We start from the raw sequence: 22,231 nt of genomic DNA on the forward strand, positions 1-22,231 counted from the left end.
TGAATTTTTACTTAGAAGCTTCTGGGCCTTGCTTCACATAGCTCCCAAAAGACAGGTGCATTGGCACCTTAACAAAATGGCCAGACTTCATTGTGACCTTTTTCCTTTGAGAACAGTTTAGTTTTCTATAATACAGACCATTGGAGACGAGGCCAAAAGCATAAGCACGGCCATTGATTGCTGCCAGCGAGTTTGTACTGTATGCAATTTCTTTATCGTGGAGGATTGCACTGCTGGTCCTTTACTTTCTGCATGGCAACTCTGAAGTCCATTAAACATTCCTACTAGATGGGCCAAAGGCCCATTTGTTCCGTTGTGATCTATGACTCTAAGTCTGAATTTATGGAAAATACTGAATTTTAATCATTGTTGCATCTTCACTCAGCATTAATTCCAATACTTATCTCTTCATGAATGCTGAATTCATATTGAAGTTATAATCATCCCTGCTGTACAAGAGAGTCCTTCAATGTGTCTTCTGCTGGCTAAATACATGTAAAGAAGAGATCAAAGTTTATGTAACCTATAGATTAAAGATAAACAAGGTAAAGCTACACATTTTCACTGGAGACAAACCAGTTCAAATAGTAGTTAGCTGATTCCAAATCAAAGTATATAACCAAATAGTAAGTATATAAAAACAGACAGTAGGTGCTTCTATTTGGACAAAGAAAAGGAAAAGAGTAGCTAAAGTAAAAGGAGCAACGTGGTTGCATTGTTCATTTAACACTACTACAGAGCCAGCAAACTGGTTTCAGTTCCCGCCACTTGCAGTAAGGAGGTTGTACTTTCTCCCTGTAACCTGTGGGGTTTCCTCCAAGTCTTCCAGTTTCCTCCCACATCCTAAAGATGTACGGTTTAGTAGGTGAATTGGTTAGACAGATGTAGGTCAGAGGCATGGGGTCACAGGGCTGGAAGGGCCTGTTTCTGCACTGTATGTGTAAATAAAAAATAAATAAATAAGGTGCTCCTTTTGATGAGGAAACTGGAGAATTAATCATGGAAAACAGAGAAATCGAGCGGTGGAGCGAAGTGATAACGGCGCTAAATGGGAACTCCTTTGCTTGCATCTTCCAAAACAGCTCTACTTCTACCTTTGATACCTCTTTTTCCTTTTCAAGGTTCTTTTGAAGACCCTTACCTGGTGTTACACTCTGACTTTGGTTCTTTGTGGGAATGGGACCCGCTTTCTGGGCCTCACGACCGGCTGCTTTTGGATATCCCAAGGATGCAACCTGGAAGACTAGAGCGCCTTCAGGGTGACAGATTTTCGTGGCTGTGGAGACAGGCTGGTTCAAGACTGATGCTACTGACTGAGGCATCGCGGGAGAACACAGAACATCGGGAGCAGCAGGTTAGCTGCCGTGGGCTATGTGTCCAGAGACCTGAGCCTTGGGACAGACTCTCTCGGCACAGAGCTGGGAAAAAGTGACGCAATAGACTTTTAACATCATAAATCAGTAAGTTGTTTGTTATGTCTCTCCTCGCTGTGAAACAGGGACTCCTCTTTTACCCTACTAGGGAGAGAGAGCGAGCCTGGGGTATGTCAAAAATACTGGGTGAACGAGTAGTCTTTGGTGTACTGCAAGTCTGTGTCTTTATTGATGCTTTGCTGCATGCTTGAGTGCCCAGTGAAGGGCACCGATGTTTTTATGCTGGTGGGGGATGGAGGGGTCATTGTTTTGCTGCTGTTTGGGTGCTTGGGGGGGGAGCTGGGGAGGGCTTTGGGGTTCTAATGTTTAACAGCCATTCATTCTTTAGGGCAGTCCTCTGTTTTCATGGATGTTTGCGAAGAAAAAGAATTTCGGAGGTATATCATATACATTTCCCTGACATTAAGCGTATCTATTGATTGTGGTTTCAAATTATAATTTTGAGTCAAGCGACATGATAAAAGACCCTGAAAAAATTCAGACAAGAATAGGTAACAAATTACCTTTAAGAGATAAGGATTCTACAACAGTCTCCTTCACTATCAGAATCAGAATCAGGTTTATTATCACCGGCATGTGACGTGAAATTTGTTAACTTAGCAGCAGCAGTTTAATGCTATACATAATCTGGCAGAGAAAAATAGTAATAAATAAAATAAAATAATAATAAATAAACAAGTAAATAAATTACATATATTGAATAGATTTTTAAGTCCAAAAACAGAAATACTGTATATTAAAAATAAAGTGAGGCAGAGTCCAAAGATTCAATGACCATTTAGGAATTGGATGGCAGAGGGGAAGAAGCTGTTCTTGAATCACTGAGCATGTGCCTTCAGGTTTTTGTACCTCCTACCTGATGGTAACAGTGAGAAAGGGGCATTCCCTGGGTGCTGGAGGTACTTAATAATGGATGCTGCCTTTCTGGGACACCGCTCCCTAAAGATGTCCTGGGTACTTTGTAAGCTAGTACCCAAGATGGATATAACTAGATTTACAACCTTCTGCAACTTCTTTCAGTCCTGTGCAGTAGCCCCTCCATACCAGATAGTGATGCAGCCTGTCAGAATGCTCTCCACGGTACAACTATAGAAGTTTTTGAGTGTATTTGTTGACATGCCAAATCTCTTCAAACTCTTAACAAAGTATAGTCGCTGTCTTGCCTTCTTTATAACTACATCAATATGTTAGGACTAGGTTAGATGCTCACTCTCTCCACTTCTGATCCCTCTATGAGGATTGGTATGTGTTCCTTCGTCTTACTCTTCCTGAAGTCAACAATCAGCTCTTTCGTCTTACTGACATTGAGTGCCAGGTTGTTGCTGCAGCACCATTCCACTAGTTGGCATATCTCACTCCTGTGCGCCCTCTCGTCACCACCTGAGATTCTACCAACAATGGTTGTGTAACCTTCAGGCGCGCACAGCTCATGTTCATCTAGGGGTAAACAGCCTCTGCCCCGCCAGACTGAGAAATCACTTTGTGTGGATGCTGTGTGATGTACCGCCAGTTCAAACCCACAACACAAAATATCAGACAGTACACCATATGCAAATAAATGATTGAACTTTATGAATCTTAATCTGCATATAGGGTTAGTAATTAAAATAAAAAAGGCCCAATTCAATGAAAAGTCAGAAGTGCATATTGGAGCTCACTCATTCGACATTCTTCCACCATCGGGTCTCCTCCGAGTACCACCGACCTTCGGGCCCTCAGATTCCAGTCCACTCTGTCCGGTGGTCTACCAGCTCTCTTCACACGTGTCTTCCCTCTTCATCTCTCCTCGACCAAAGACCGCAAAAAATCTCCTTCCAGATTCACAAGACAGAGCAACAATCTCTGATTAGCTAACATACATGACCACAGTCCTGTTATCTCCAGCCATGACCCAAATATTGCTTCTACAGAGAAACTGTTACCTCAGCAGTGAACATTACAGAGAAGCCATTACATTAGCAGTGTATCCTTATATTCATACCATCAGCAAATTTATAGATGGTATTTGAGCTATGCCTAGCCATACAGTCATGGTGTATACAGAGAGTACAGCAGTGGGCTAAGCACACACTCCTGATGTGTGCCAGTGTTGATCGTCAGCGAGGAGGATATGTTATCACCAATCCGCACAGATTGTGGTCTTCCGGTTAGGAAGTCGAAGATTCAATTGCAGAGGGAGTTACAGAGGCCTAGGTTCTGCAACTTCTCAATCAGGATTGTGGGAATGATGGTATTAAATGCTGAGCTATAGTCGATAAACAGCATCCTGAAATAGGTGTTTGTGTTGTCCAGCTGTTCTAAAGCCATGTGGAAAGCCATTGAGATTGTGTCTGCCATTGACCTATTGTGGCAATAGGCAAATACCAGCAAACTAACGGTCCAAAGTTTGACAAGTCCCCTGGACATGATGGTGTGTATCCTAGGAGCTTAAAACAGGCAGCTACAGATTTGTTGGATGCATTTTTGTATTCAATCAAAATTATCAATTCTAGGGAGGTCTCAGTGGATTGGAAAAAATGCAAAGATAGCACTACTGTTCAAGTAAGTCAAGTACCTATAGTACTTACAGTTGTTTCTGGGAAAAATTTGGAATTTATTATTGAAGCGATAACAGCAGAATTTTGGAGAATCCATGAGGGAATCAAGTTGAGCCAACAGAGTTTTGTGAATGCGAAGTTGTAGCTGTCAACTTTGCTGTACGATATAATGATATATCCTGGATGGGTAAAGGAGAATGAGTAGCTGTGTATTTGGATTTTCAGAACGCATACAGTAAGGTGCCACATAAAAGGCTGAGCACATAGGATGGGGTTAAATACTGGTCTGGATGGAGCTACGACTACCTGAGATTCAGGATAAACTGGTAATTTTCCAAATGGTAATCAATGGTACTATCAACACAAGAGATTCACAACATGCTGGAAATCAAGTGTAGCAACACACACACACACACACACACACACACACACACTGCTGAAACAGTAGGTCAGGCTGCACCAGTGGAGAGGAATAAACAGCCAATGTTTCAGGCTGGGACCCTTCATCAGCAGTATCAGCAGCTTCAGAGATCAGTGCTGCATCTTCAACTATTTACAGTCTATATTAATTATTTGGGTGAGTGGTCTGAGGGTGGATCTATGCATTAGGTAAATGGGCAAGACCATTACTGAGGGAATACAATATTGAAAAATGTGAAGTTATGCACATCAGAAAGAAACATGAGGAAATATATTATTATCTAAAATGAACCAGACTAATTTGAAGTATCTGGGGGTCTAGTTCTTGAACTATTACTTAGAGATAAGACAAGTAATCAGAAATGCTAATAGAATGTTAAGTTTTATTGTAAAGGAGTGTAAAAATAGAAGTTTTAAATAAATTTAGAAGGGACTGGTAAGGTTGCATTTGGGCTACCACATAGAGTTTTATTCTTCATATTTTAGGATGATTGTGTTGGACGGTTTACTGGGCTAACCATAGATGAAGTGTTTGACATATGATAAAAATCTGAGCATATTGGGCTGATATGCATAAAGAGTATAATAGAATGAGAAGTAAGCTTGATAATGAGCTGGGAATGAATAGCAATGGGTTGGTGCAGGTAGATGGGACTAGGTGGATGACCAGGTCAGAACAGACTAGATGGGTTGAAGAGTTTGTTTCTATGTTGTAATACTCTATTGCTCAACAAATCATGCAGGATTCTGGAGAAGTTCAGATTCAGACTGAAGTTTATGTATTAGATTTACATTAAAGCATAGAGTAAAATGTGCCAGTTGTATTAACAGCCAACACACCCAAGGATGTACTGGGGGCAGCCCGCAAGTGTCACCACTCATTCTGGTGCCAACACTGCAAGTCCACCACACTCAGTAGAACTACACAGTGCACAACAAAATAAAACATACCATGAAATGAAGCAACGACAGTGAAACAAGCCTGTTCCTCCCTAACTCCCAACCATCTGCCCATGCACATACATCATCCTATAACTCTAGGACAGACTGACCTCTTCGGCTTCAAGTGGAGCTGCTGATTTACACACACTGCTTCCCTGAGGGCAGCAGCCTTGTCAAATGCCCAGCACTATTGCTCTTCAGTCCCCATTGCTATCTTTATTCCCTCATCCTGACTTTTAACTTTTTTGCTTAGCATGAACCAGGCTGGTTATAAACTTGGCTTTGAATATAATCCTGAGATAAGGCTTATCAGGAGCACCTTGGGAATGAGAGCATAGAACAGTCTGATAACCAAATTGAGACTTTGGAAATCATATTTTTGCTTACATAGAACCTACTGTAAACCAGCAAACATGAGAATGATGGGTGAACAGGCAAGCTAGGACAAGGGAAGCAGAGCATTTACAGAAAATGAAAAGTGATCCGGATCACAGATCTATATCTAGTAAAGACACCAATGAGGTTTCCAACAATGAAGACTGGTCAGGGGAGTGTCAGGCTGCAGAGTGGTCTCAGTGTTGCTATAGATAAGTAACCTGGAGCTTGTCTCAGGACCATATTTGATGCCAGGTTTGTAAACAATCTGGTTCCATTTCAGAGCTAGACAAAAGGCTGAAGTTAATGCAAGGAAAGAGTGATAGTGATGGGTAATACACAGAAAATGTTGGAGGAACTCTGCAAGTCATGTACCATCTATAGCAGCGGTCCCCAACCACCGGGCCCTGGACCGGTACCAGGCCGCAAAGCATGCGCTACCGAGCTGTGAGGAAACGATATGATTTGGTGATATGAGTCAGCTGCACCTTTCCTCATCCCCTGTCATGCCCACTGTTGAGCTTGAACGCACGCAGGGTCATTACCCATGCACCATCCATGTCAGCGCGGGAAGGAGATCAACTCCTCGAGCTTGCAGATGACGGCCGGCTGAAAAGTATGTTTGACATAACATTTCTGCCGGCATTCCGGATCAAAGTCAAGGCTGAATATCCTGAGATAGCCATGAAAGCACTGAAAATGTTGCTTCCATTTCCATCATATCTCTGCAATGAATGCAACGAAAACTAAACTGCGGAATAGACTGGGCATAATGAACCCCCTTTGATATCGCTGTCTCCCATCTCCCCTCGATAGGACCGTCTTGTTGCAGGAAAACAAGCCCAGGGCTCCCACTGATTCAGTGATATTGGTGTGTTGCAATGATTTTATATGTTCATACAGGGAAAATATGTGCTGTATGTTTAATATCTAAACGTTACTTAAAATGTTATGATGTTATTGACTTACTTATATAACCATATAACAATTACAGCACGGAAACAGGCCATCTCTGCCCTTCTAGTCCGTGCCGAACGCTACTCTCATCTAGTCCCACCGACCTGCACTCAGCCCATAACCCTGCATTCCTTTCCTGACCACATACCTATCCAAATTTTCTTTAAATGATAATATCGAACCTGCCTCTACCACTTCTACTGGAAGTTTGTTCAACACTTACTTCAAGCTCCCCTGATAATTGACTTATCTCTATATTCATGCGAGGAAAATATGTGCTGTGTGTTTAACATTAAATTCGTTAGCTAAACTGTTTTAGAAACAAAATTGAGTGTACTAGCTACTCATCATCTATATTCCGGTCGTGATTAACACCCCGCCCCCGGAACAGAATCGCCAAAAGCGATTTGTAGAAAGCAACATCAGCACGTACACGCATGTGTACTGGTGCCCGCGCAAGGTTTCATGGTCACTGTAGTCTTTCTCAGGGTAAACACAATGTATTTGACTGCTACTCTTGTCCGTTGGCAACCCTACGCCCCCCCACCCCCGGTCGGCCAGTCAGCAAGAATATTGTCAATATTAAACCGGTCTGCAGTGCAAAAAGGGTTGGGGACCCCTGATCTATAGAGAGGATTACTACTTAATTTTTATATTTCCTAGTATAACTTACATTTTTTATGTATTGCACTGCACTGCTGCCACAAAACAACAAATTTCATGACATGTCTGATAATAAAGCTGATTCTGATTCTGATTCTCAATGAATAGTCCGTGTTTCAGGCTCAGGCCCTTCATCAGGACTCAACCTGAAACTTCGACTGTTTCAGTGACGGAAATGCTGCCTGATTCGCTGAGTTCCTCCTGTATTTTGTGTGTGTTGCTCAAGCTTTCTAGAATCTCTTGTGTTTGAGATAGTGATGGGTCAGAATGACTCGGTGCTGCTCTTTTGACAAGGCAGAGAACCTCAAGAAACAAGCCTCATTCCACATCTTTCTGCTGAGAAAGAATGATCAGTAAAGACATGTTGCATTGTTTCCTTTTTTTTCCTTAAGATCAGCATTACCAATATGACCATCTGCAGAATATCTGGTGTCCCAGCATTAACCAAGTGTCCAGCAGTGGCTACCTTATTAGGTACACCTGTACACCTGTACACCTGCTTGTTAATGCAAATATCTAATCAGCCTATTATGTGGCAGCAACTCAATGCATAAAGGCATGCAGACATGGTCAAGAGATTCATTTGTTGTGCAGACCAAACATCAGAACGTGGAGCAAATGTGATCTAAGTGACTTTTGACCCTGGAATGATTGTTGGCACTAGAAGGGGTGGTTTGAGCATCTCAGAAGCTGCTGAGCTTCTCGGACTTTCATGCACAACAGTCTGCTGAGCTTACAGAGAATGCTGCAAAAACTAAAGAACATCCAGTGTGCAGCAGATTTGCGGACAAAAGTGCCTTGGTAATGAGAGAGGTCAGAGGAGAATAGCCAGACTGGTTCAAGCTGACAGGAAGATAACTGTAACTCAGATAAGCACATGCTACAACAGAGGTATGTAGAAAGGCATTTTTGAACACACATCACATTAAACCACGAGGTGGATGGGCTACAGCAGCAGAAGAACACAAACTAATATTCAATGGCCACTTTATTAGGTATAGGAGTGTATAGTTGCTCACAGGATCCTGCATAGATGAGTATATATTTGATTTTATTTGCACTGTTCTATGTTGCTTAACTGAAAAACAAATCCTGGAATGGGACATTTTATGTTCCATCAATGGTTAGGTTAATTCAACAAAGTTTTCATTTACCTTCAAATTAGTAAATTAAATACCTTTCTTGTCAGATGAAGTAGAACAGTTTGTACTCTTTATAAATTGATTCAAAACTATAAAAGCTTTTGGGCATCCATCTCCCGGTAGTATGTCAGAGTTGTGGCATTTCATTAAAGGCAACTTTATATTAATGTGACAGTGGAAGATATGCTGTAAACCAACTTCCTGCCACTTATGTCATGGAGAATGAATTGTAGAGTTTAGTTTGCTGTAATTCATTTCTATATGCAGTATATAGTTTTTAATTTCTGTTCTTTAAGCTGTTATCTTCTAAGTTTTCCCACAACACCTTTGTTTTTGTAAAGTGCTATCATTAATTTTTAACTTATCTTCTGCCATTATAAGAGAGACGGAAGTCAGATGCATTAACCTGTCTGCACTTACAAAATTGATGCACTGTGTATCTGTAAACTCTGCAATTCTCCATTAAAACTGAAGGTATTTTATTATTTGTCTTCCTGACTGGACATTTTTTTCCACTATCAGTTTAACCGTGCCTTTCATTCCATTTTTAGTAAATATGAGTGTAAATTCATCATGTATGACAAAATGCTTGCCAGGTTTTTAAGAGAATAATTTCTCATTTTATTTTTACACCACCTTGGCAATCTGATAACTGCATTTTGTAACTCACATTGGTGCTGCTTCATTTGGAAAATTGTGTTCTGTTTGGTCAGCTTGCTGTAGGAAAGATGCCATTAAGCTGGAAAGAATGTAGATGAGATTTACCGGAATATTGCCAGGACTCGAGATACTGAATTATGAAATGGAGGTTGAGTGAGATGCGATTTATCCATAGGGGCGAATAAAAATGATGGATGATCATATAGAGGCATATAAATCTTGAGGGGCCATGGATAGGGTGAATGCATATGGTCTTTTTTCCCAAGCTTGTGGAGTAAAGAACTAGAAGGCGTAGGTAAAGGATGGGAGAGGGGGATCTAATAGGAAAGTGATACCTCAGCAAGAATTTCATCCATATATGGAAATAGTTAAGGTAGGTACATGAGCAACATTTAAAAGACATTTGAACAGGTATATTGATAGGAAAAAATTAGAAGGAAAGTGGCCAAACACAGGCAAATGAGTCTGACTAACAATGGGAATCTTGGTCACTGAAGGGCCCGTTTCTGTGATATATGACTCTATGACTAATTAAAATTGGTAACTTACACCAACATAGTATATTTAATACAAACTTAAAATCTTTGTTATTATCAAAGTGAATAAGTTATAACTCTGCCAATTGGTATATTAACCTCTGTATTGCGAAGCCAAAGACTGACTGTTAACTTCCCCCCAGTGGATACATACTAATAGCAGGAATCAGAAATGAAACCTGCTTCAAACCCGTCAATTTCTGGGGTTAATGATGACACAATAAAGGCAAGTGGGTTGGTTATTTAAATATTAAAAAGGAAAATTAGTACGGTCTTCTCCCAAATCAGCTTTGTGGGGGAGGCAGCAAATATACATAACTTGACAATTAACATGAACATGAACACAGGTCCTCTGTGCACATCACGTTTGTGTATATGTAGGTTATGCCATCTTCCAATCGCTCATCAAACATGCTCTAGACTGTAAGTCATAATTCACAAGCTATAGTTCTGTCCTGTCAGAATTCAAAATCATGAGCTCCAAATGTGGATTTTTGAGTTCAGGAACAATAATTCCCCCTCAACCATCAGGCTCTTGAACCAGAGGGAATAATTTCATTCAGCTTCACTAGATCTATCACTGAGCTATTCTCACAGTGTATGGACTCACTTCCAAGGACTCTTCACTTCATGTCCTCAATATTTACAAGACCCTACAGAGGAGAGTTAAAACTGCCGAGAAGATTACTGGGGTCTTTCTCCTCCTTATTTATGACATTTATTGGGAGTATTACAGGTCCAAAGCATTATAGAGGATTCACACCACCCATCCCACTATCTCTTTGACCCACTACCATCAGGAAGGAGGTACAGGAACATCAGGATTACTACTGCCAGACTGGGTAAGAGATTCTTCCCTCAGGCTGTGAGACTAATGAATACCCTGCCAGCACCGAGGTCTTGTCAGTAGATCAGCATGCTGTTTACTGTATACTCTGCTGTTTACCAGTGCTGCATACAGTTTGAATTATATTTTATTAACCAAATTATAGTAATATGATTTGTGGATGCACTGTAATCCAGAGAAATGTTGTTTCATTTGTTTGTACATGCGTACAGTAGAATGATAATAACCTTGAATTTGAACTTAAACCAGGCACTGTGGTCTTGAGGCTCCTGTACCTTCTTCCTGATGACAACAGCAGGAAGAGAGCATGGTGGGGGTCTTAATGATGAATGCTGCCTTTCTATGATAGCACTCCATGAAGATGTACTCAGTGGTAGGGAGGTTTTACCCATGATTGGCTGGGCTGTATCCACTATTTTTTTGTAGGGTTTTCCATTCAAGGACAATGGTGTTTCCATACTAGGCCATAATGCAACCTGCTAATTAGCAAGCAAACTGAAGGTAATCTGCTCTTTAATCTCCTACGTTTACCTGAAAGGTGAACTGTGCCTCAGTTTAAATCTTCATCTGAAAATGTCACACATCTAACAGTGCATCTTTCTCTCAGCATTGCATGAGAGTGATAGCCTTGACATTTGTACTTGAGTCTCTGGAGAGCGACTTAAGCCCACAAGACAAAATTGTTACCAACAGAATCATGGCCGAAATAAAACCAGAAGCAAGAGATAAGATGCGGTGGAACATTTGAGTTTAGTGCAGACTATCCAAAGTCACTTGCAGAGAGTGCAAAATTGAGTGGAATCAGTATAAAACAACAAAGATTTAAACAGCCAAGATGGAAGACTGCTTGAAGAAAAAATTGTCAGAAAATTGTACTGATGTAGAAATTGATGAAAGCAGAGAGCAGAGGAGAAAAGACCAGACTTCTGCAATTAAATTTACAATGTCTCACTGGGAACAGAAAATCTTCAGTACCCTACAAGCTAAAGTATTGGAGTTTTTAACTCACTGAGGATCTGGAATCCTGACTGATGGCATGCGAAAATATAATTCCTCTCCAAAGGAACGTAATTGGAATGGATGGCGCAGTCAGTAGGAAAACACTGATATATGAAGAGCAGGGAAACTGAAGCCTCTACTTGGGAAAGATAGTCACTGTTATCTGGATAACTTGATATATACAGTACTGTGCAAAAGTCTTAGGTACATATTATAGTAATTTTATGTATTGCATTGTACTGCAGCTGCAAAAAGAAAACAAATTTTATGACATATCTGAGCAACGATAAACCTGATTCTAATATACTGCAGGTATCTATTATGGACAGAGTGGGAAGGGGGCAAGGAGAGGGGAATCATGGTTGGGAAAAGGTGACTGGAGAGGGGAGGGAGCGGGAAGTACCTGAGAGACATTCGGTAATGATCAATAAACTAATTGTTTGGAATCAAATTACCTTGCTTGGTGATTCAGGGTGGGGTGTGTCTGCACCGGCAGCATCTTCCACCCTGGCACTCCATCTTTGCTACCCTGTCACACACTCCTCCCATGGCTCTTCACCCTCACTACTCCCAATATCTTTTGCTCCCACCAGAAGTATAAACTCCTCTCCACTCCATGTTGATATATACAGTACAGTATTTGTCATTGTGGAATATAAAAGCAGATATTTATTTCCTCAATGGAGAATGATGATCCGTGATAGTGGGTAATCAGTTCTTGCTGGGATCAGTATCTCAGGTGCTAAGTATGTTGCATGTTGCCTTACTTTTAGATTTATCATGGCCAGTGATTCAAGGCAATCAGTTACTGTTGGAATTGACTATCTTTCCTCTTCCATATAAGCAGCCCCAGTATTGAACACACACTCACATCAGCCATGGCAGCTTGTTAAATCAGAGTCTGGCAAGCTGAGGGAGGTTCCAAGCCTCCCAGTGAGCAGTGAGGCTGTGGAAGATGTATCAACTTCAACACAGAATTTCTGCCTAAGGCCAAAATCAGAAAGAACGAAAATGAGGTGAAGCCTAGTTCCATAACTGAACTAGGATTTTTTGTTTAGAACATAGAAAAGTACAGCACAGGGAAATAGGTCCTTCGGTCTATGCTGACTGTGCCTGCCACAATGTCAATCTAACTAATCCCATCTGCTTACGCATGGTCTTATATCACTTCATTCCTTACTGCTTGGTGTTTAGTAAATAGCCTAGCAAACAACAGAGAGAAACTGCAGGCAATAAATGCCTTGAAACAGCTCTCCACCTTGATGTAGTACACAGGTCAGAAAGAAACTATTCAAGCGTGTGCAGGCTTTTGGAGAGAACTATCTAATTAGTCCAACTCCCCCTGCTCCTTTCCTATGTTATGTATGGTGTTGTCTTCCAGCATGTGTGGAAGATTAACTGAACTGGTTGAGACTGAATCCATAACAGACTTATTTTTTAACTGTTTTGCATTGGGAACGCATTCCCAGAAGAACATGGATTCAAAATGGATAGAGGTGATTCATGACACAATAGGAAGAAAAAGGAAAACACTCTCACAATGTCAGGATTATCTCAACACACTTTATAGCTACCAAAAGACATGGAGCACCTCTTTGATAAGTGAGAATTGTCAAGGCCATGGGGCTAATGTTGTGCCATAGTTAATAAAATAGTGATGAGCTAGAAGAAGCAAGTGGTATATTTTCCTTTCCACCTTTGTGTGCACCTGCCAGATAGCAGTTAATTTAATTCATCAGCAGAGTCTTCGGAGGTGCTAGTGCTGTAAAGATAACAAAACTGTTTATGCAGGCTATAAATCATATACTCTATGATTGGCAGAACACATCCCTGGTGGCCAGCATTGATTGGGCTTTTGGATGAAAGAAAAGATTGCAGTTCAAACATATCCAGGCTTGTTTTAAACTCTAATCAGTTATAAATTGATTGATTACATTGCATGTATTGGCAAAAAATGGCAGAGGCAGGAAGTTGTGTCTTTTTCTCCCTGACAGAAAACAAGCTCCTGGTGATACTGAGGCAAAGAGTGGTAACAACATTTTTCTGCACTTCCAGGGTAATTATTCACACTACTCCACAAATTTGGCATGGTGACCAACACAACATATCTTATATAGTTGCACTTCTAGCACATCCGTTTCAGGGAGGTGGAGGAAAAGTTTAGGTGAGGTGTCAGAAGTAGGTTTTTACACAGAAAGAAGTAGGTTCCTGGAATACACTGTCAGTGTGGTGTAGGTTGATAGAATAGGGATACTTAAAAGACTCTTAGATAGACACATGGATGTAAAAGCAAAATGGAGGATTATGGGCAGTGTAGGAGGGATGGGTTTGATTGATTGTGGAATAGGTTTATATGGGTAAGCACAGCATCATGGACTGAAGGGTCCATATTGTGCTGTTGTATGATCTTTGTCCTGAAAACCCTTTAACTTTAGTAGAAATTGGTCTCATCCTCCATTTGCTTTCCCTCACTAGATTCACCAAATACCCACTCCATCCCTGTCTCATGGAATGCCAAGGCATCTCCAGGAACTTCAAGAACACGGTGCACACTTGCAAATACACTATCCATCTTCTTCAAGGATCAAGGAGAATTCTGCAGACCACTGAATGGCTCCATGCATTTGACTGCAGTCTCTTCCATCTATGCTTGTGTTGTTAAGTGCTGGCAGAAAATACAGGAGCATAGAGATTGAAATAAGTTAGTCAGCCAGTTAGCTCTGTGTTTTGAGTGAGAAGCATTGAAGGATTTGCCAGAAGCAGCACCCGCATAATTAAAATATATGCCAACTCTTTAATTTGGCCGAGATGTCGACTGTACTCTTTTCCATAGATGCTGCCTGGCCTGCTGAGTTCCTCCAGCATTTTGTGTATGTTACTCAGATTTCCTACAACAATTGTTCATCCCAGTTTGGCAAAAGAATAAATCAAGGAAGGTAGTGCACCCGTGGCTGACAAGAGAAATTAGGGATAGTATCAATTCCAAAGAAGTAGCATACAAATTAGCCAGAGAAAGTGGCTCACCTGAGGACTGGGAGGAATTCAGAGTTCAGCAGAGGAGGACAAAGGGCTTAATTAGGAAGGGGAAAAAAGATTATGAGAGAAAACTGGCAGAGAACATAAAAACGGACTGTAAAAGCTTTTATAGATATGTAAAAAGGAAAAGACTGGTAAAGACAAATGTAGGTCCCCTGCAGACAGAAACAGGTGAATTGATTATGGGGAGCAAGGACATGGCAGACCAATTGAATAATTACTTTGGTTCTGTCTTCACTAAGGAGGACATAAATAATCTTCCAGAAATAGTAAGGGACAGAGGGTCCAGTGAGATGGAGGAACTGAGTGAAATACATGTTAGTAGGGAAGTGGTGTTAGGTAAATTGAAGGGATTGAAGGCAGATAAATCCCCAGGGCCAGATGATCTGCATCCTAGAGTGCTTAAGGAAGTAGCCCAAGAAATAGTGGATGCATTAGTGATAATTTTTCAAAACTCGTTAGATTCTGGACTAGTTCCTGAGGATTGGAGGGTGGCTAATGTAACCCCACTTTTAAAAAAAGGAGAGAGAGAGAAACCGGGGAATTATAGACCGGTTAGCCTAACGTCGGTGGTGGGGAAACTGCTGGAGTCAGTTATCAAGGATGTGATAACAGCACATTTGGAAAGCGGAGAAATGATCGGACAAAGTCAGCATGGATTTGTGAAAGGAAAATCATGTCTGACGAATCTCATAGAATTTTTTGAGGATGTAACTAGTAGAGTGGATAGGGGAGAACCAGTGGATGTGGTATATTTGGATTTTCAAAAGGCTTTTGACAAGGTCCCACACAGGAGATTAGTGTGCAAACTTAAAGCACACGGTATTGGGGGTAAGGTATTGATGTGGATGGAGAATTGGTTAGCAGACAGGAAGCAAAGAGTGGGAATAAACGGGATCTTTTCAGAATGGCAGGCGGTGACTAGTGGGGTACCGCAAGGCTCAGTGCTGGGACCCCAGTTGTTTACAATATATATTAATGACTTAGATGAGGGAATTAAATGCAGCATCTCCAAGTTTGCAGATGACACGAAGGTTGGCGGCAGTGTTAGCAGTGAGGAGGATGCTAAGAGGATGCAGGGTGACTTGGATAGGTTGGGTGAGTGGGCAAATTCATGGCAGATGCAATTTAATGTGGATAAATGTGAAGTTATCCACTTTGGTGGCAAAAATAGGAAAACAGATTATTATCTGAATGGTGGCCGATTAGGAAAAGGGGAGGTGCAACGAGACCTGGGTGTCATTATACACCAGTCATTGAAAGTGGGCATGCAGGTACAGCAGGCGGTGAAAAAGGCGAATGGTATGCTGGCATTTATAGCGAGAGGATTCGAGTACAGGAGCAGGGAGGTACTACTGCAGTTGTACAAGGCCTTGGTGAGACCACACCTGGAGTATTGTGTGCAGTTTTGGTCCCCTAATCTGAGGAAAGACATCTTTGCCATAGAGGGAGTACAAAGAAGGTTCACTAGATTGATTCCTGGGATGGCAGGACTTTCATATGAAGAAAGACTGGATGAACTGGGCTTGTACTCGTTGGAATTTAGAAGATTGAGGGGGGATCTGATTGAAACGTATAAGATCCTAAAGGGATTGGACAGGCTAGATGCAGGAAGATTGTTCCCGATGTTGGGGAAGTCCAGAACGAGGGGTCACAGTTTGAGGATAGAGGGGAAGCCTTTTAGGACCGAGATTAGGAAAAACTTTTTCACACAGAGAGTGGTGAATCTGTGGAATTCTCTGCCACAGCAAACTGTTGAGGCCAGTTCATTGGCTATGTTTAAGAGGGAGTTAGATATGGCCCTTGTGGCTACAGGGGTCAGGGGGTATGGAGGGAAGGCTGGGGCGGGGTTCTGAGTTGGATGATCAGCCATGATCATAATAAATGGCGGTGCAGGCTCGAAGGGCCGAATGGCCTACTCCTGCACCTATTTTCTATGTTTCTATGTTTCTATGTTTCCAACATTTGCAGATTTTCTCTTCATTAATATGCAAAATAGTAGGTAAAGCTATTGACTCACAACCATCAGATTAAATCAAAGTTCTGCAGTCCCACCACATCTAAAGGTGAATGGAGATAACTGAAAAAAGAGCTGAACTTGAGTTTCAGTGGGACACTGGTGAGAATACACTCAATAGCTACATTATTAAGTACCTAATAAAGTGGTCACTGAGTGTACGCTTGTGGTCTTCGGCGGCTATTGCTCATCCACTTCAGGTTCTAGGTGTTGTGCATTCAGAGATGCTCTTCCACACACCACTGTTGAAAGGCAAGGTTATTTGAGTTACTGTCACCTTCCTCTTCGTTTGAACCAGTCTGGCCATTCTTCTCTGACCTTTCCCATTACCAAGGTTCCCCCTGCCCCCACACTGGATATTTTTTTTTTGTTCTCCACAACATTCTGTGTAAACTAGAGACTGTTGTGTGCAAACATCCCAGGAGATCAGCAGTTTCTGAGATACTCAAACCATCCCATCCGGCATAAACAATCATTCCACTATCAAAGTCATTTACATCATATTTCTTCCCCATTCTGATGTTTGGTCTGCATGACTTTGTGCATTGAGTTGCTGCTGATGACTGGCTGGTTAGATATTTGCATTATGGAGCAAGATGTACCTAATGAAGTGGCCACTGAATGTAGGTGGGAAAGCAGATGCTGAATGGGGCATCATTTCTACTAAAACTAAAAAGCCTGAGACTTTCAAGAACTTAATTATTTTGTTATTTTGAGTAAGACACCATGCCAATTTTTCAAACTGTTGCAAGAAAGAATGTTAGACTATAGACCATAAGATATTGAGCAGAATTAGGCCTTTTGGCCCATCAAGTCTGCTCCACCATTACATCATGACTGATCCATTTCCCTCTCAGCCCCAGTCTCCTGCCGTCTCCCTATATACCTTCATGCCCTGAATAATCAAGAATCCATCAACCTCTGCTTCAAATATACCCAATGACTTGGCTTCCACAACCACCTGTGGCACTGAATTCCACAGGTTCACCACTTTCTGGCTTAAGAAATTCCTCCTCATCTCCATTCCATATGGACATCCCTCTATTCTGAGTCTGTGCTCACTGGTCTTAGACTTCCCCACCACAAGAAACATTCTCTCCAAATCTACTCTATTGAAGCCTTTCAACATTCAATAAGTTTCAATGAGGTCATCTTCATTCTTCTAAAATCCCGTGAAAACAGGCTCAGAGCCGTAAAACGCTTCTTATAAGATAAGCCTTTCAATTGGAATCATTTTCATGGACCTTCTTTTGAACCCCTTCCAACGTAAGCACATTTTTTCCTAGATAAGGGGCTCAAAACTGCTTACAATATTCTAAGTGAGGCCTTACCAGTGCCTAATAAAGCTTAACATTACATCCTTGCTTTTATATTCTAATCTTCTTGAAATGAATGCTTAAATTGCATTTGCCTTCTTCACCACCAACTCAAATTGCAAACAAACTTTTAGAGAATTCTGCACAATGACTTCCAAATCACTTAGCACCTCAGATTTTTGAATTTTCTCTCTGTTTAGAAAACAGTATATATTTTATTTCTTACACCAAAGTGCATGACCATATACTCCAAATTTTTCAAGGCTGTATTCCGTAAGCCATTTTTTGCCCATTCTCCTGAACTGTTTTAATCTTTCTGTAGCCTCTCTGTTTCCTCAACACTACCTGCCTCTCCATTGATCTTCATATCATCCACAACCAGGCCACAAAACCATCAATTCCTTCATCCAAATCATTGACATATAATGTAAAAAAAAGTGATTCAAACACAGACCCTGTGGAATACCACTATTCACCGGCAGCCAACCAAAAAAGGCTCCCTTATTCCCACTCTTAGCCACCAGGCAAGCAGCCAATTCTCTATCCACGCTAGTCTCTATCCTGTCCATGGACTCTTAACTTGTTAAGCAGCCTCATGTGTGACATCTTGTCAAAGGCCTTCTGAAAATCCAAGTACACGTCTACTAGTTCTCCTCCATTTATCCTGCTTGTTATTTCATTAAAAAAATTCCAACAGATTTGTCAGGCAAGATTTTCCCTTGAGGAAACCATAATGATTTCAGCCAATTTTATCATGTGCCTCAAAGTACCATGAACCACATCCTTAACAACTGACTCCAAATTCTTTCCAGCCACTGAGGTCAGACTAACTGGCCTTAAGTTTCCTTTCTTCTGTCTTTCACCCTTCTTGAAGTGTGGAGTGACATATGCAATTTTCCAGAATCTAGTAATGCTTGAAAGATGATTATCTAATGCCTCCACAATCTCTTCAGCCACCTCTCTCTGAACCTTGGGGTGTACAGCACCTCATTCAGATGAGTTATCTACCTTCAGATCTTATAGTTTCTCAAGCACCTTCTCTCTAGTAATGGCAATTTCACTCATTTCTGTCCCCTGACACTCTTGAACCTCCAGCATTCTGTTACTGTCTTCCACTGTAAAAACGGATGCAAAATATTTACACAGTTTTTTAATATTGTACTGGGAGATATTACCACTGTCAACTATTTTCGCAGGCTAAAATTATGGATCTAACATTAACAGATCTCCAATGTCTGATAAACTTTTTTGGTCACTTCTTGAAACAACGTCTTGAAATCTACTGTTAAATCATTGACCTAAACTTACGCGTGATGATAGTTCTGTGGTTATGAAGCTATAATGAAATTCCATTAAGAAAGTTTACAACAGCTATTAAAAGATGGTTGTATTGATATCTTGACACAAAGTTTGTCTAACTAAATAAAAGAAGCCATCCATTAATATGGACATGAAAGGTTTTTCCAAAATAATTGATTTTCCTCTATCTGTATAAAAAGCCATGTGACTTGAGATGTTCTAAAGCAAAAGTAAGGGTGCAAGGTTCAAAGTATGAACATCATAAGGTAAAGAAACACAAAAGAGAAGGCTTAGCAATAGATGACTTCAAAACTTGTTTTTAAATCGGTAATCTAAATTAATTATTATAGTGAGTTTGTGCAAAAAAAAACAGAAACTCTTATTTTAAAACAAATGTTTAATACCTCCATGAAATGATGAAAGGTCTGTTTCTTTCTCTGCAGATGCTGCCCGACCTGCTGAGTGATTTCACATTTTGTAATTTTATAAAAGATTAATCTACAAATCAAGAAATCATCAGTTCACAAGACATTTTTGTTTCAGTTAAAAGAGAAATGACTGAAACAAAAAATATTAATGACTGAATTTAAGCAGTCTTTGAAAGGTCCCTCCTTTTAATAAGAAAGTCCTTGGCTATTTTGCTATGATATTGTTAAACATACATCTTAACTTTCATTGCTCACCCTAATCCATGCAGGCAATGCAGCCTTTCTAAATATTATTCAACAGCCCCATTTATCAAGTTCTTAACTGTTTATGTTACAGTCATTCAGGATAATGAGGATTGAGGATCAAAAATCTACTTTACTTGCCATAGGCATTTACATATATTAGGAATTTACTGTGGTGTGCAGGTGCATCTTAGGAGTCCATGGAGATTTGTCATGACACCTAAAATTTAGACAAACTTCTTGAAATGTGTAGTGGAGAGTGTATTGACTGGCGGCATCATGGCCTGGTATGGAAACGTTAATGCCTTTGAATGGAAAATCCTACAAAAGGAAGTGGATTCATGCCAGTACATCTCAGATAAAGCCATCCCGACCATTGAGCACATCTACATGAAATGTTTTCGTAGGAATCAGCATCCATTATCAGGGATCCTCACCACCCAGGCCACACACTTTTCTTTCTACTGCCATCAGATGGAAGGTACCAGAACCTCAGGACTTGCACCACCAGGTTCAAGAACAGTAACTACCCCTCAACCATCAGGCTCTTGAACAAAGGAATTAACTACACTCACTTGCCCATCCATTGAGATGTTCCCACAATCAATGATCTCACTTTAAGGAGGCTTTATCTTGTTATTTCACGTTCTTGCTTGTTATAGCTATTTATTTATGTTTGCATTTGCACAGTTGTCTTCTGCACTCTAGTTGATTGTTCATTGATCCTGTTCTGGTCACAATTCGATAGATTTGCTGTGAATCTCAGGATTGTATATAATGACAGATATGTACTTTGAACTTTGAACATGCGATGAAAAGCGACATTCAATAATTATAAAGAATAAAGAATTATACAGTATAAAAATAAAGTTAGAGGAAGTGCAAATATGGAATGAAATGTGTATAAATGAATAAATTCTAGCATGTATTTACAATCTAAGCAATTATAAAAGGTGGTTTATAGTGTTCACAGTGCAGTACAGACAATAGAGGACAAGAGGCATCTAAATAGAATGGTTGATCAAATTAAATGCCTGGGGGAAGAAACATTTAAGATGGTGTGAAGGGTTTGTTTTAATAGCCTTAAAGCACTAAATCCTTTTTTCAGCCCTATTGTGTTTTCTAGAAGGGAGCTTTTAGAAAAGGCAGTTTGCAAAGTGGGTAAGAGTGAAGTATTGTTTTCTAACCTAAAAGAAAATACACATTGAATAAACTTGGGAATTCAATATTTTGAGGATTCATTTTCTTTGATAAGTATCTGGAATTGTTATCACCAGGTGCAGACCCAAATCTCTATTTCCTCTCAAATACTATTTCTCTTGCAATAAGTTAAATCATTGCTGGCCACTAATGCAGTACAAGCTGAATATCCCTTATCTGAAAATCCAAAATCCGAAATTTTTTGAGCGCTGACATGACGTTACAAATGGAAACTTTCGCAAGATTCTGAGAAGATTCACAAGCCATGTGCAAGTCTCACTGCACCACAGACAGTTCTGAGAAGTGACTTCACATATGTAATGAACAGAACTTAATGAAATAAAAATACACTGAAAATGAAGAACTCGATCGTGTATTGAAAGAGTGGATTTGTCAGCATCAGAGTGAACGTATGTCACTTAACAGTATGCTGATCATAAATCAAGCAAAAATATATCACGTTTATTTCCTCTCAAATATTATTTCTCTTGCAATAATTTAAATAATTGAATTTCATAAGATAATGGGCCTCCTTATCATAAAATGAAGGTAATATAGATAATTAAGTTCCCAGGGATATTTCAAATGTATTTAAGAGCTAAAGGGTGATGATCCAGGGGACTTTAACTACAGATATTTTGACAGGGATAACGTCCTTGGATAATGACCAGGTTTCGATCTTACTACCATCTGGAAGTTGAGGTTTTCTGTAAATTGGAAAATGCACTGAAATTACTCGATATGAGAACCATACCTTCACAGCATTCTAATGAATAGCATCAATACACATAAGACTGATAAGAAGAAACAATTACTAAAGGTGGAGAGAAAGAGGAAACTATATATATGGTAGACTTTTGAATTTATTATTAAAGGAGGTCACTTCTAGGTGGAGGTGTCCATAAGTCAGGTATTGTCAACCCAGGCACAGCCTATAAGAGTAAAGGGATAGGTAGGAAGGGAATGTAAGGGATGTCTGATGACAATCGAAACATATGAATTAGGAGCAGTGTTACATCACTTTGCCCCTTGAGCCTGCCCTGCTCATCAATAAGATCATGGCCTGCTTGCAACTTTGCCTTCACATTACCACGTACCCTAAGTAAAATATCATCATCTAGGGTCAAGCTCTGATTTGAATACATCTGCATTTGCTCTGAATGAAGAAAGGTCCAATGACA

This window comes from Mobula hypostoma, chromosome 2 (assembly GCF_963921235.1).
Source record: "Mobula hypostoma chromosome 2, sMobHyp1.1, whole genome shotgun sequence".
NCBI classification, from domain to species: domain Eukaryota; kingdom Metazoa; phylum Chordata; class Chondrichthyes; order Myliobatiformes; family Myliobatidae; genus Mobula; species Mobula hypostoma.